Here is a 13,972-nt window from a genome sequence, read left to right on the forward strand (position 1 = left end):
AGAATTGATGTTGTTCATTGTTTAAAATAGAAAATTTAAATAATCGTTTGTTTGTTGTTGGTTGTTTTTATTTTTCTAATTTTTATAGCCTGTTTTCATTTTTTAGAAGAAGTTTAACTAAAATTTCTGTTTTAGTAAACTGTTTCAGTTTTGTCGTTAGTCTTTTTAGAACATTTTAAGCAAGTATTGTTTTATTTTCTGGAGCAATTAAGAGGAGCTGATGGCTTTTTTAGTAAGTTCAATTCATTTTCTTATTTATAGATTAAGATTATTTTTTGTAGAAAGAATAATGAGTATAAAATTTTATTTATGTGTTTAATATGAAAAGTTAAATAGAATAAGATTGTTGTTTGTGTTCATGTAAGTTTATATACATAAGTTTGCGTTTATTTCAATCTATTTTATATTGCTCTATATCTATATGTATATTTTATATTCTTAGGAAAAATAATAAGGAATAGAAAAATAAAAAAAAATTCTTCTGGAATTTGTCAAAAGAATGTTGTGTTATGCTTCATTTTAAGGTATCTGTATATGTATTTATTTGAAATTTATAATTTTGTTCTTTAATGGTTTCATCTTTTTCATTACAATGTTGTAAATTGTAGTCTGCATTCTTTGTTACATTAAAAATAATTAATGCTAATAAATGTCGTTTTATAGCTGTTAAAGGTTTGCTTATATGTTTATCTTATGCTCAAAGTTAAAAAGTTTTTGATAAATATGTGTATGAGATGATATATGTAGTTTGATAAATACGTGTATGTAGTGATATATATAGTTGTTTTATAAATGTGTTTATATAAATGTGTTTTTATATTAGTATGAAATGTATTTTATCCAGGGATGCGAAGTCCCAAAAGGACTCCAGCTTTTTGTATCTACTTTTTCCAAGTCTGTAGTGTCCAGAAGCTCTAAACATGTTTATTGACTTATTATCTGCTATAATAATGTCATGAGATTTAATGACTTGAAACTTATTGTTTATAAGCCAGGAGTCCTTGCCGCCATAATACCTAAGAATTCTGGGCTAAAAAAACGATTGTTCCTCTAACCTAAAAGTCTTAATTTTTTTCCTATTAGTAGTCCATAAACTTATTTATATTTTTAGTGCTCCTGTATACCAAAAACTAGGATAAAGTAATCTTTTTGTGACTTTCAAATCCGGAGTCCTTTTTGGTACTCTGCATCCCTGATTTTATCTAATGTGTCCATGATTGTTAAATGAGGCGTTTTTAGATGTTATATAACATTTAAAAAAATATTGTGTTTTATAGTTAGTATAACTATAACACACAATATATTTGAGATATAGATCTAGAGCAAGATTCGTCAACCTTACCAGTCAAGTGGTGTTACTGCTTTAGGTCTAAGTGTAGTCTAGCCTTCAATATAACTATTCTGAAAATACATAACATCTTTAATTATTTTTTGTGTAATGTTGTTACCCTTGACTTATCTTTATGTTAGTGTCTGTTGTTAAAAATTATTAATAGGTAGTTTCATTACTAGAACTCGCTGCTTTTGTTTCTTAATATATCTGTCATTTAATATTGTTATAAAATGTGTTTATATTTGTTATATAAAACAATATTTGTTTATAGTTGTATATATGTTAAAATTATGTTGTTTCCATGTTTTCAAAGTGGTGTGACTTGGCATTATGTTGAGCAAGATTGATAACCTTGCCAGCCAAGTGGTGTACTTATAACAGAGGTGTGACTTGGCAGTATTTAGTGCCAGGCGGTGTTACTGCTTTAGAGCTAGGTTGTGTTGTCTAGCCTTTTTTTAATTATTCTGGAAACACATAATATCTGTTAATATTTAGCGTAATGTGTATGAGAGAGTATGCAACCTTGATCTTTAAATCTAGGTCGTTTTAATGTCCTAAATTTGAAGTAATTGAATAACTAATATTGAATATAAAAGCAAATATACTTTTATGTATTTATATGTTTAGTAAAAAGATAAATATAGTTAACTTAAAATTGGTTTTCTAATTTTGTCTTTCATATTTTAATTTGGTTTGATATTTTCGCTGGATTTTAGGATCAAGGGTGTGGTGTAAATATTCTATTGTTATGTTTTAATATTGTGATGTTTTGTGTTGATAGACTGCTTGGCTTACCTTCGCGTTGGTGTCTATTGTTAAAAATGAATAATTGGTAGTTTCATTATTGGAACTTACTGCTTTTATTTATTTACTAAAAGCCAAGACAACATTTTGCTAAAAATGCAATTTATATCTTAATTTGATTTTTATTTTTTTTTTAGTATTGTTAATCCTTTTGTACTTGGAAACAGATTTTATAGTTACATTTTCGATAAATGTTTATATTAACTGCCATGTCAACATAGGTTAATATAAATAGGTAAATCGATTTTGAGTTTTTATGTGGTTTTTTTTTTTTATTCTTATTTATTTTTTGTAATTCCATTTTTTTTTTCTTTAAGATTTACGATTGACGCATTTATACGATTTTTAAAAAAATACCCTGATTTCCTTTTATTGTAAATTTTTTGTCAGTTAAAATGATATAAATATATGCAATTAGTTCAATTTTTTTTTAAATTTCTCTTTTTTATGCCTAATAATTTGTTGTACGTAACTTAAGAGATGTTTTTAAAGAGGGGTCGCAACTAAAAACAAACTAAAAACCTTTAAATACATGGAGAATATTGTAGTTTTGCGCATTTGTCAATAACGAAGTTACTTAAATTTTATAACGGGTTGAACTAATTAATTAGCTTAGTTTGCATTTGCAACACTTTTGAGGAAAGAAAAAATTCTTATATATTTTAAATTCTAATATATATTAAAAAGAAAAAATTCTTAAAAATGTAAATCATTGTTTTACATTTTATTATTTTGGTAAAAAGGCCTTCATCAAAAACTTGATTACTCTTAATAAAAATAACTTTATTCTCCTGGCCACCATTAAGGCAAAAACGAGGAAGGGAGGTCCTTTATTAGTGTCAAAATATATGAGAAAATATACTTCAAATATACTGTCAATATACTGTCTTTTATTAGTGTCAAAGTATACTTCATATTAATCTTATTAATTAAAGTTCATCATACAAAAAATATAATAAGAATTTAGCTTTACTTTTTCGTCAATTTAAAGCATGATGAAGTGTTATTATTTTGTGTCAGTAACTAAAAACGTAATGTGTTGAGCTTTGAATGTCTAGGAAAATGGTTCTGCCATACACTGATATGACCTATGTCAGTTTTAAATTACTCAAATAACGTTAAATAATTGGTAAATTAATTTATTTTAATTTTGCAGATGGCTTAATTTTTTAATTTGAAGGCGTTTTTCTTACATAGTATTAGTTAAGGTTTCGCAACTTTAAATTGTGGAAAACAGCCACTGTAAATTAAGTAATAGACCGACCGTAACCCGTATTACGGGTTGCTTTCTGCTAGTTATTTATTAATGTTATATAATTATTATTGTCACTAAAAAACCAAACTTGTATTTATTTTGTAAAACTGCTTTATAGTTTTTCAAATATAAAACTTGCCTCCAGTTTTTTACGCAAGCCGCGCGTTGGCAAGGCCTGTTATATAGTAAGCCATAATGTTGTCTAAAAGGGAAAGGGCATCATTGGAAGATACCCCCACCCCAGATAATGGCAACAGTATTCTATACAAGGAAGGATTATCATTTAATAAAACACTTTTTATCTAACAGAATTTGGCTGCACAAAAAAAAAAAAAAAATGCAATTTTGATTGCTTTTGTGGAAAATCCTAAGTTGCCTCAAACTCAGTTATAAAAATTGTGTAATATTCAAAAAGGATAATGGTCAGAAATGCTGAATTAAATATTACATTCAATAGAAAGTGTGCAAGCAGCTACAGTTTAAAATCAATAAAAAAAAGTTTTTTGGGGATAATAGTTGAGTTAAAAAAATAAAATTATTGCTGAGCCATTTTTTTGCCCAAAAATTTATAAAAGAAAAAACATTAGGTCAAGTCTTTCAAGAAGTATAAAGCTCCAGATCGCAATGCTAAAAAATTTTTTTTGGAAAGAAGTTGTGCAGGAAATTTATAGAAATTGTCGTGTAAAAAGAAACTATTTATAATTATGGCTGATGAAATTCAATTGAAATTAAATTTCAAAAAATACCAAGATATTTATATCTGCAGGAAAATGGTCGAGACTAATTTTAAAACAATAAAACTGATGAAACTCCTTAAAAGTATTATAGTTTGGCAAGCAATGTGAATTAAAACCACAAAACTTTGTTAATAAATAGTATAATTTATCTAAAGGAGTACCTAGAAAAAGGCTTATTGCGATTATAGAACACCCATCATTGTAATGCAATACTTTGGCCTGAGACTCCTACAATTACTCCACTTTGGGAAATATTATTTAATTATTAAATCCAAATTATGCAATAAGTTAAGTTAAATAAATCAAACACTGACTTTGGAAAAAACTATAAACCTTTAGCAGAGTATGGTTCTTACCTTATGCTTAATCTTGTGACTCCAATCGGGAAAAATTTTAGGAAATTTTTCATACTAATAAAAATAATTTTTTTAAATAACTTTTTGCAGTAGACGCCAACAGCTTTCAATTTAAAAAAAATAACTTATTTTAGCTTAAAGTTTATTTTTTTAATTTAAGAAAAAGTGTCAAATTTATTTAACTCGATTCAGCATTTTTTTTATAAATTTTGACTTAGTTCCTGTTTTACAAGTACGAATTTCAAAAAGGTTGCTAAAACCCTCAGAAAAAATCTTTATTTCATCTTTTTATGTTATAAGTATAAAATCTGTGATAGAAGAATTTCTACCAATCATTATTTTTTGTTCAAGCTTCTCTTGTAATTTTCGACAAGGTTATCTGAAACAAAAACTTAATGAATAAAAAAACCCATTATAGATTCAGAATTATGTTAGCTAAATTACCTTTAGGCGTAGTTAAAAAAAATACCAATTACATAATAATAATAATCATAAAAAACTGTTTTCGTGAAAAATACCATTAAAAAAATAAAATATAAAAAACTATTTAATGGTGTTACCAGAGAACAAAGTTATTATTACCTTAATGGTAATGAATTCAATTTTATTACCTGTTGGCTAATGAATAATAAAGTAAATTTCAATTCATGAAAATTTACTAAATTAGAACCATATTTTAACAGTATTCAAATTAAACATAAAAAATGAAGTAGAGCAGAACATTACAGTCAAACTGAAAAAATTAAAAACAAAAAATTAATAAAGTAACATTTTTCAATTTGCACAAAACAAATAATCCTTTTAATGAAAGTATAAAAAATTCAATACAAAAGTTTTTGTAGAACATAAGAAATAGCAAACATAGAACTTAAAAACATGTGTGTGTGTGTGTGTGTGTGTGTGTGTGTGTGTGTGTGTGTGTGTGTGTGTGTGTGTGTGTGTGTGTGTGTGTGTGTGTGTGTGTGTGATAATTCAGACAGTATATTTGTAAACCATTTTTACATAACTTTATAACTTATTGATATATAGTTGCATAATTTAATCACTTTATACCATTATCACACCATCTTATATTTACTAAGGGGAGGTAATAATTTAGAAACTTAAAAAAGTATTTTCAATTAAAAATATATATCTAAAAATTCATAGTTGTTTACTATTTATTACATCGCTAAATACTATTAACACACCATCGTTTATTAAATGATTTACTAGGAGGAAGGAGATAATTTAGACGCCAGTTTAGTAATTTACTCGGGGGGAGGGTATAATTCAGACAGATATTTGTAAATTATTTTTACATTATTATATAACTAATCTAAACAGTTAGTGTGAAGTTATACAACTATCAACTAATTATTGACTATTTTATAGTTGTAGAATTTCAATCATTATTCTTTAATAAAGATCAAAACATCTTACATTGAGCAATTTACAAGGGGGAGGTAACAATTCAGACAAATATAATTTATATTTGTCTGAATTTTACTTTTACATATACTGTTATATAGTAAAAGTATTTGTAAAATATTTTTATGTAAATAAATAACTAATTAGTTTATAGTTGTTTTTTTTCTATCACTAACACTCTTTCTTATATCGCCTTTCTTTCATTACTTTTATGTAAACTTTATTTCCAGAATTTTTATCCTAAACGTTTTTTTTTCTAAAACTTCTAAATGTTTTTTCTAAAACGTCTAAACTCAAAATAATATCTCATTATTAACTTCAACAAACAATGTTAATACACGACCACTGGAAATCAATCAACCATCCATGGAATCCGATATCTCAGACAATAAATGGATAATTTTCCTTGGCTCATGGATGAGGTATAAAGAAATTAAAAAACTAACTGAGCCAAGAGATATCTATAATGAACTGTGACCGACTTGCAGCGCAACAGTTAACGAGATGCTTTTTAATTTTGTTGGTCCAGAAAATTTAAACAATTCCGACGAAGCAGAGCTTCTAGCTCATATCAAATCAGTTTCCATTAAATCAATCTACCCTCAAGTATACAGACAACAAATCTTCTCAATGCAACAATCTGACGGAGAAACAACTACAAATTTTATCGCAAGAATAAAATCACAAGCAATGCTCTGTGATTTTAATAAAAAATGTGGTTGTTCAACCTATAAATGTACATCCAATTATTCGGAGGATATGATTAAACCATAATTAATAGCAGGAATCAACAACATCACACACCAAAACAAAATTCTAACGGAAATCAATTTATTAACAACATTGAAAAAGCTAACTTAACCTCTATTAGTAATGGAGTCCACCGAGAAGGCGTCCCTTTGTTTTCAACGCACAAGCGATGATGCAAACAGCAGGGTAGCCCAGCTAAAATCGAACTATCAAAACAAATCACACCAAAATCATTCGATTCCGAAACCGTATGCAAACAAATTAAATTGCAGAGGATGCGGCAAAAGGAGACTTCCAACTGAAAGAAGGCAATGAACTGTATACGGTAAAAAATGTAGAAATTGCGGTAAAGAAAGTCACTTTTATTAAGTATGCGAAAGTACCAAGACATCCTGCTTAAAAGAAGACGACCAAAAAGACATATTCATATCATCAGTAACTACTGACCAAATATGATTAAAAGATCAAATCTTACTTCACGGAACATGGGGTAAAACCAAGTTTACTGTAAATAACCCCGAGCCATTTTCTGTAACACTCGAAATAGACCTAATGGCACATAAAAAAATAAAATCTTCATCAAATAACTACATAAAACAAATAAAATTACCATTGACAACATAATTAGCTATAGCCGATACCAGTGCCCAGACATGCACTGCTGGTTCAGACATTAAAAAAAAATGGACAATATTAGAGCAGTATTTAATTAAACAGTTCAGTTTTACTACTATCATTATCTCTGGCTATAATTAATACCAAAGTACGCAGATAATAAAGACGTTTTCAGAATGATTTGTTTTTTAAATTTGGATAACTTAAAATTAACTTTAGATAAAGAAAAATAACTTTTCAAACTGTCAGAGTGAACAAATTCATTTACATTTATAAATATCAAGAAAATATGTAAAAGTGTTAGGGCTTATTTCCCCATTCAGGGCAATTGGGTCAAGAACAATCAAAGCTCTGTAAAAACAATAAAAATTAATTTTAGTTAAAAAGGAGCTTTTTCAAACAGTCAGAATGAACAAATTCATTTGTATTTATAAATATTAGGTAAATATGTAAAAATACACAGGGCTTGTTTTCCCATTTTGGGGCAAATCGGGACAAGAGTACAGAAAGCTCTGTTAAAACCGTAAAAATTAACTTAAGTTAAAGAAAAAGAGATTTTTCAAACTGTCAGAGTGAATAAATTCATTTACATTTATAAATATCAAAAAATAATGTAAAAGTTTTAGGTCTAATTCCCCGAATCAAGGCGATTGCGCCGGGAACAATTAAGGCTCTGTAAAAATAATAAAAATTAACTTTAGTTAAAGAACTAGTGCTTTTTCATATTGTCAGAGTAAACAAGTTCATATACATTTATAAAAACCCAAAATGTATGTAAGAAACCCAGTACTCGTTTGCCCCATTTAGGGCAATTGGATCAAAGGCAATGAAATTTTTATAAAAACCAAAGATATAAAGAAAAAATTCATATACATTTATAAAAATCCAAATTTTTATAAAAGCCAAAGAAATAAACTTTAGTTAAAGAACGAGAGCTTTTTTATATTGTAAGAGTAAAAAAATCCATATACATTTATAAAAACCCAAACTTTCCGGAAAGAAATGTCTCGGTAAACCATGGAAACGAACTTTTTAAAATATCGTTGTTAGCCCCCCTCCCCCTCTATGTATATTTATATAATAATATATAATAACGATAATAGTATATATATATATATATATATATATATATATATATATATATATATATATATATATATATATATATATATATATATATATATATATATATATATATATATATATATATATATATATATATATATGTAAACTATGTTAGTTATTTTACAAATAGAGTGCTCAATGTACTAATTTATTATTGCTCTGTTCTTTAAGAACAGAGCAATAATAAATTAGTAAAAAACACTTATCTAACTTTTTTCTTCAACTTTAAGTTTCACCATTGCTGGATCATCAGGAATATATATATATATATATAAAATTAAATTTAAAAATAAATTTATCATAATAAAAAGGATATGCAAGTTGGTTATGATAAGTGAGTGAGATATCACTCACATAACCATCGACTATCATAACGCAATATCATCAGTATTATAATATAATTGATAGATTATAGATATATCACCAGATGATAACCATATGGTTATAAAGCTTATAGTTATTATCATGATAAATTATTTTAAGCCGTTGGTAAAGTTAACTCATGATTGATTAAACTTAATATTTATTGTATACAAATGACATCAATTAAATATTTTTGCTTAAAACATAAACAAGTAACCAATTTTCACTGGAAATTCTTTTTTCATTTTAGAAATAACTCTACGTGACATTGTATGATATTATGGGTCCCAAAAAGAATATGTGTGTGTTTCGTGGTGCAGCGAAAAACTATTTAAAATCAAACTTTGCATTGCCTTTGCAGGTTGACAATGATTGTAAAAATGGGCATATTCTGCTTGTATTCGTTAACAATAATGAATCACATCAATTAACTATTGAGCAAGCCAATAAACTTTATGGCTTCAATATTTCTTGTTCATGTATCAAAAAAATGGGCTTGCAATTTTTTAAGAGATTCAAAACGTTTTTTCACTTCTGCAATGAGCCTTTCATTTGTCAAGCAACAACATTGCCAGCAACACAATCATTTCAGTCAACCCCAAATTCAAGTAAAATTGTCCTAAACATATTAGTATTATGTCTTTGCCTAATAAAAAAAGTCCTTTGTTATCCAGGTTTAGAGCTGACCAGTTGACTCCAAGAAAAAAACTTTTAAAACGGAAATTAAGTGTTTTTGCGACTGAAATCGCTACCAAAAAACAAAAGCATAGAGAGGATGTAAAGGTGTTGAAAGAAAAAATTAAAACAAGGCCAAGATTTACACATCTCAATGAGACTATTGCTCGCAAAGAAAAGGCAATTTGAATTTTGCAGAATAAATTAAAAGTCCAGCGTCTAAACTTACAGCTGAATAAGCTTCAAATTTCAAATTTTCGTTTGAAAAAAGAGCTGCAACCCACCCAAACAAAGCTGTCTACTGAAGAAGTTATCTTACGTCAACAACTTGCTGACAATAATGTAGAGATTAGTGTCCTGCAAAATGATATGCTTATTTTACAGGAAAAGATAGAGCAAATGCAGCAGAAAGTACAAAGCACCAGATGTAAAAAAGTTTACTCATATGATATTAGGACACTTATCTATGACATGATGGAATGTCAAGTTCCTACACACAGTGTGCCCCAACTTCTTCATAAATTAGGAGAATATTTTGGGTATAGATTTAGTGACATTCCGCATTGCAAAACTGTGGAGCAGATGATGCACGAGCTGGGTATTTTTTCAGAACTCCAGGCTGCTAAGATAGCATTCTCAACAAAAAATTTGACTCTTGGTTTTGATGCCACAACCCAGGAGGGTGTTCATGTTAATGTTGTGCACTTAACAACTGAATCTCCACGCATGGTTGTAGCCATTAACCAGCTTGCTGGTGGTACAGCTTATAACTATGTGAGTCATATTACAAAGTCTGTGGATAACCATGCTAAGTTGTATAGTGACTTTTACCATGAACAATATACTGATGTACGAAGCACCATCATCAGCAACATAACTAACACAATGAGTGACAGAGTGGCAGTGAACCATGCAACTATAAAGTTAAACACTTTTTTGGCAGAAATCTCTAAATGAACTGAACTGTCCCCTTCACCCACTGGATACAATCACTTCTGCTTGCAAGTCATCACTTAAAGCTTTGGAAACTTCAAAAGGGAAGCTTTTTGGTAGAGATTTTGCAGCAAACATTGTTGTTCAGTTAAATAAACTCCGTTACAAGGATGGTAAAGGTAAATAAATATGATAAACTCTTATCATATTTTTACTATAATGATGTTTTCTTGATATTTTGAATTATTTTATTTCAAGTTATTATTTTGAATTTAAATCCGAACATAATAAATGTGTTGATTAACATACTTGTTTCAAATTTGCAAATAAGTTCTTTGGATTGCACTTTTGGTTTTAATTTTGTTTTTATTGGTGATCCAAGAAGTTTTGTCACCTTTTTGGACGAGCATGGTCTTCCTAGAGGACTTCCCCTATTCCACTCTATAGGGGAAATCAATCGCATGTACTTTTTCATACATGTGGAATTTTAATATATCACTACCATAAACTTCAGAGTTTTCTTTTTTCTGGAGTAGTGTAATGTGGAGGACTGAGAAAAAGTCGTTAGATGTTATGATGGATTAATAATTAAAATGTTTGGTTCTTATTTTTTTATGGCATACTTTATTTAATTTTAGGCATACATGAGATGTGTGCCCTAGGTTTAATTGGAAAGTTAGTGACTGGTCCCTGGATGAAAAAGTTCTATGTTTCACTAGGACTTGACTACTTGTCTGGCATCCAAGCGATCAAAAATGTTTGCAATGCACTTGTTGAAAGCAGCACAAAGGCTCTTTCCCTTATTCACCGAAAAACAGACTTTTTTGGAGGTGATCTCATGTCTACATAATATTGACTGTGAAGAACTTGTGGGTATGTTTAGTGCTGAAAAGCAAAAAGCTCCTAATGCCACAATTTGTTATTTGTCATCAAAAATTCGCGCTTGCAAGAATAAGACAACTGATTATCTTTCTAAAAAACCAACTGATATAAGAAATAAATTGATAGCCTAGTCTATCTCAGCCAGTAAAAAGCGCTTAGCAAACACACAATGCCTTGAAGAAATGAAGACAGAATCGATTAAACGCATGGCTAAAAAGATTCAAAATAAGGAAGAAAGAAAGAAAGAAGAAAAGTGGAAAAAATATTGAAAAAATGCGTGCCCCTACAGGTAAAACAATTCTTTCCAGACCTGGAAAATAATGAAACTGCAGATATTGAAGACATTCTCAATGGAGATGCTATTGGAAGAAGTATATGCCACATATGGCATGATGCTGACACTAAAAGCCAAAATATGTACTATGGTAGGGTTCTTGGCATTAAAAAAAATAATGCTTTATATATAGTTTCCAATTGGAAACCAAATGAAAACGAGGACGATGATGCTGGTGAATATGATATGAGCAAATATCAATTATCTGCAGACATCATAAGCGGTGATTTGATGTTATCATAAGCAAATTGTGTGCAAATAGGTAGTAAAAAGGTATATGTTATTATAAATAATAACATAGTTTATGTACTTGCATTAATAGATTTCATTTACAGATGTGGATCTTTTTATTAGATCTATTTTACTCTTTCACCACCCCCCCCCATATCCTCCTTTTTTTGTATGCTTATAAAAGGAGCTTTTTTTTAATTCATTATTTGTATATATCAGTTCTTATTTCAGGTAGTTGGATAGTTACCAATATCTAATAATGTTGATTTGGTTGCAAAGTGAGCACCATTTACATGAACACCCTCCTGGGAAACAGGAAAACTCACTTTAAGTTAAACTTGACTATTTACTTGACTTGTCACAAATATGTTGATAGTGATGTTGGTGATACACAGATACTAATGCATTAAAAAGACAAAATGTTAGTGTTAAGTCTTTTTATTTAACCAACATACCTTAGACATATTTTATATTATGACCTATTATAATGCGTTTTATTTCAAGTATTATGGTGAGTAGTTGCTCAAGAAAACATTAAAAGGTTGGCTTTTTTTATTCATCAATGATTTTTCTATTTAAATAGTAAAATGTGTTATACATCAGGAGTTCTTATTATATTGATTTAATAGTTTTAATTGATTTCTTTATGGTTTGGTTATTTCATTATTTGGTTATTTGGTTAGATCATTATTTTTTTAACTTTCATTTTTATATGTCACATCTATTTTATTTCAGGTATTATGGAGAGAATTGATGTTTCTATTTTAATGGTAAATTATCTTATGCATCAGAAGTTAATTTATTTTGATTTATTTTACCCTAGAGCATACCAGATATATTTTATCTATCATTGCAAGGTTTCAACTACGATCATGTAGAGTTTTGTTTCTATGAATATTGATGCCTTAATAAGACAAGATTATATTTATTTACAGTTAGATTATATTTATTAGTGCAGTAGTAACCGTTAGGTATTTATTAATCAGGATATTTGACTTCTTTTGCCTTGATCATTGTGCATTATATATAAACAGTTTAAAATTTTTATGTGCGTACCTATGTATATATATATATATATATATATATATATATATATATATATATATATATATATATATATATATATATATCGGTGTTTAAGTGATTAATTTTAAAAACTATGCATTTTATGCATGACCAGAATGAAGACTTATCATTGTCAGATATAGGATAATGGCTTGTAAGTAAGTTTTAAGATTGTATTCAGAAATTTACAAAAAAAAAAAAGAATTATTGAACATAATATACATATTATAAAAAATGCACACACAGTTTTAAAAATATTATATCATAATGTTAGTAGCAATTTAAAAAATTTACAAACGCAAAATGTTTGGATGTAATCAGGAAAACTTTGAAAATACCAAACATCGAATATAATATTTATCAAATTTTAAAAAAAAGTTCTCAAAGCAGTTAACGAGTCAATAAGTACTTTAAACTGCAAAGTCTAAATATTGTATTTTTACTTTTAAGTAATCAATACAACCTTGCATTAGAGATTTTTTTGAAAATTGGCCAGAATAAGGTCAGTTTATCCTAAATAACTAGCTATGTAGATTGAACGGAGTACCATAATGGCGTCAAGAAAAATACCGAAAAAATAAAGTGTTTTTTTTTTATTGTTTAAATCCAGTTATAAAAAACAAATTAGTGTAAAAACAAGTATCAAATATTGTAATTTAATAAGCCAAATAATCTTTTTTGATGTGGTCGAACCCAAAAAAAGTAATTTAAAACAGTGTTTGTACTTGGCAAAAAGTGTAATTTAAATAAACTATAATAAATAAAAATAAATAAACGATAGAGAAAACGAATTGAAAAATCTTCTAGCTTCTTTTTTAAGAAACTTTGAAGAATAACCTTCACAGATCAACATTTTTTAAAATTTTTGCCATTGAAATATAACTGGCAATTGGGTTCGAAATTAGATAGCATTAAAATAATTCCCAAGAAAGTTGCAAAAAATTCGCCAATATATTCTGAACTTGTCACACGGAAAAAGTCACGTGACTGAAAAGCCTAATTAAATCAAGAATTCGGGACGTCGTCGACGACAGCCTCAATGTTAATAGTAAAAATGTCAAATAAAATTGCGTTAACAACACAACTATAATAAATATGCGACGT

The 13,972-nt window shown here is 28.0% G+C and overlaps 1 long non-coding RNA gene across 1 annotated transcript; it reads left to right on the forward strand.

Annotated features, from left to right (window-relative positions):
- Window positions 1-2,129: 2,129 nt before the first annotated feature.
- LOC136074916 (uncharacterized) lies at window positions 2,130-2,560 on the forward strand. The gene is made up of 2 exons (XR_010635558.1): window positions 2,130-2,372; window positions 2,455-2,560. It is a non-coding gene; the product is annotated as an uncharacterized LOC136074916 (long non-coding RNA).
- The last annotated feature ends 11,412 nt before the right edge of the window (window positions 2,561-13,972 follow it).

Source organism: Hydra vulgaris, chromosome 01 (assembly GCF_038396675.1).
Source record: "Hydra vulgaris chromosome 01, alternate assembly HydraT2T_AEP".
NCBI lineage: Eukaryota > Metazoa > Cnidaria > Hydrozoa > Anthoathecata > Hydridae > Hydra > Hydra vulgaris.